We start from the raw sequence: 3,245 nt of genomic DNA, 5'->3' as shown, positions 1-3,245 counted from the left end.
CACTGACACATACATACACATGAGAGAAAAGTATAACATTTAATAAGAAATTTAAAGATAATAATTGTACCATTAAGTGTATTTTTCAAAAAATGTAAAGTATATATCATTTTAAAGAGTTAAACAAAAAATACACAACATTTTAAAGAAAATATTGAATATGGGAATAATGTTTACCACTAGGTGCATCAACAGATTGCATTCAAATATTTACACGAAAGAGTACTACTTATTGCTAACAAAAAATAAGTTCTTATCACATAAAGCAAGAGTGAATCTCCAAAATACCAAATGGTATAATTGAAATCTGTTCATTTTAGTGCATGTAATTAAATGTGCACTTAAAAAATCAAAACTGTTCTGTACCACATATGATTCAGTAAGTGGCAGAGAGGAGAGAGGCTATGTCCCCTCAATGTTCTGACCTATGAATGCCAGAATGATAGTAGCCTAATAGTGCCTGAACAAAACAAGCTAAGCTGACCACCAGTCTGGTTCCAAGGGGTTCTGACAGGGAGCTAGCCTGAGATGACCACCAGTCAGGTGACATGCAGGCCTGAGGGGAAGGGCAGATCATGCCTGAGGTGACCCCTTCCTAGGGCCATAATGTACAAGCAGGATATAGCTGGTGAGACCACTCCTCAGACAACCTCAAAGACTCAGAGACCCTAAGTACCAGTAAGAGAAACAAGTAAGTGGTGGAGAAATGGAAGAGAAAGAGAAGAGTGTGAGCATTATGAAGAGAGGCAGAACTGGAGGAGACTTGTGGATAGTGAGAAATACCCTGATGTGAGTAGCCAGTGATGTCACTGGGGACCGTGGTGGGGTCTTTGTTTGTGATAACCAGGGTCCAAGTCTGGATCCATGGCCCTGCAGCAGCAGGAGTCTGTTACCAACAAAGGCCAGGCAGACGTCTCTGGTCTGGGCTGTTGCCTGGGGACATGTTGATGTCTGAGGGCTGAGCAGAACTTGCTCCACCCCTTATTTGGGTTTTGCAAGACCTGGCCCTGAAGGCATGAGAGTAGAGGAAATGACTCCATCCCTAGACAGCTCTCACACACTGCAGGAGTTTCCAATGATCAGGCCCTGAGGATAGAAGCATGGGAGATCTGGCCCTCCTTCCCCTTTCCCTCATCACCACCTGGTGGCAGTCAGGAGACCTGGCCCTGTGGTCATGAGAACAAGAGAGCTGTCCCTTCTCCTTACCAGCTGCAGCACTTCAGAAAACAAGCAGGCCCTGAATCTCTCCTGGACAGCAGAGTAGAGCTGACCCTGGTGGTCAGAGAACAACTCTGTGAGGGTGTGAATATGGGCTAGCCAGCTCTTACTTTTGTCTGCTGGGCAGTGATTTGAACAAGAGAGAGATGCCCTTGTCCCCTCCCTTGTTCTTTGCCATCTATGGCAGGCAGGAGAGCTGGCCCCAAGGTCATGGGAGTAGAAGAACTGGCCTTGTCCATCCCCAGATCTGCTCTAATACTTCTCAGGCCCAGATCCAGGGCTTTGAATTGATGCAACCCAACATCTACCCCATCAATCGACTGCTGGAATGAATGAATGGGCTTGTCCTACAGATCCAAAACTACAGGATCTCCATGACACAGGATAACAGGAGGTCTGAGAGGAGTCCCAGTGAGGTTCCAGTATCAAGTGAGGAATGAGCCAGAAGGCTCTTACCAGATCAAGGAGTCATTATAATGAATACTTTTACACAAAGAAGTGTGAACAAAAGGTATACTGTGGTGCACACTGTGACACATTATGGCTTGCCTATTTTTTTCCTCTGTTGGTGGGGAGGTTGCAAGGTTAGAGGGTGAGTAGGAAGAAAGGGGGAGATGAGTGGGATTGGGGTGCATGATGTGAAATTTGTAAAGAACCAACAAAAGTTAAAAAATCAAAACAGAACAGGTTTGGGTCTTCCTATTAGGTCCATTTTTATTTTAGATAGATGTATAGATATACAGATAGAAAACAGTTTGTATCTGTGTGTCTCCTGATCTATAAGCCTTTACCAATAACTAAGCCAGTGTTGAATGGTTTGTTTTTTTTCCCACGTATTCAGGAATGTACTTTAAGAATATAAATAAAATGGGCAAATATAAGGTTTGACATGGGAGGTAGTTAATCTCCACTAGCTTCACAGTAAGTCCAACACTTTACACAAATAAGACACTTAAACTTTTTAAAATAATTCAATGCTAATATTTGTTGTTAAAGACTAAAAAAAAATATATTACTAGGTAAAACATGCTAAGAAGTGTCTTTATGAACCCATGACCATCATAGCGTGATAACTCTATGGGTGCAGTAGTGGCACACAAACTATGGTAGCAGCCAGCAGCTCTCTAAATGAACTGAAGACCTGCTTAGCAAGAGTGATGCCATGCCTGGGAGTGGTACCCTTGCTAGCTAATCGGTGTTTGTGAAATAATAGTTATTAGGGGGAAATCGACAATCACAAATTTATTAAACCAGCATAATTCCTAACAACAATCTATAAACGTTTGTTCTTAAACCCACAGATAAGTGTAGTCTTCACCACTCATCAAGGCAACCTCTCTTAGAAACAGATGGAGACCACTGCCGGAAACTACAATCAATCAATACGCCGAGTTATGGAGCCCAGTCCTAATAGACATACCTACAAAACACTCAAACACTCTTCCACCTAAGGCTCAGGAAACATTGTAGAAGAGGGGGCAGAAAGATTATAGGAATGTTAGAGCCAGAGAATTAGGGAATTTGCTGGGAGATTGTGTGTCTTAGTGGCACCAGAGTCTATACCTATAAAGTATGTCCAACATGACCAGAGAGATAACAAGCTAGACACAGGTGAAGACAGAGTGAGCCAGAAAATGAGAAGGTACCAGAAGTCTAGAACAAATTTGTAGGACCGAGAAAGGACAGCCTGTTTTCCAGTCAAGCACTAGCCTAGAAATCGCTGGAGACCCCAGGTGATCCTAAGAGACAGATTGCATTTTGCCACATTCCCAGACTCCAGGCTCCTGACAAGCTGCAGACCTCCATAGGGTAGGGTGGGGTCTTTCAGTACCATAGGAAAATGCCCACTAGTCTCTCTACAGGTAAAGGGAATGACTACAGTCCACAAAGCCTCAAGATAGATCTCCATATTAATGAGGTACTTAAAGGCCAGAGGGGCTTAGCTAATTAAACACTCCTTCCCAGACCCTCCTCCTTGCAAAAGGTATTTAACCTCAGGCCTGCCCTGAGAAAGGGGACAGGGTATA

At 43.3% G+C, this 3,245-nt stretch overlaps 1 pseudogene; it reads left to right on the top strand.

The window, feature by feature from the left end:
* Positions 1-334: 334 nt before the first annotated feature.
* On the top strand, positions 335-458 carry LOC117701860 (small nucleolar RNA SNORA17; annotated as a pseudogene).
* The last annotated feature ends 2,787 nt before the right edge of the window (positions 459-3,245 follow it).

Source organism: Arvicanthis niloticus, chromosome 1 (genome assembly GCF_011762505.2).
Source record: "Arvicanthis niloticus isolate mArvNil1 chromosome 1, mArvNil1.pat.X, whole genome shotgun sequence".
Classification (NCBI taxonomy): domain Eukaryota; kingdom Metazoa; phylum Chordata; class Mammalia; order Rodentia; family Muridae; genus Arvicanthis; species Arvicanthis niloticus.
The sequence above is the reverse complement of the archived record's forward strand: the minus strand, read 5'-3'. Positions and strand labels throughout refer to the sequence as shown.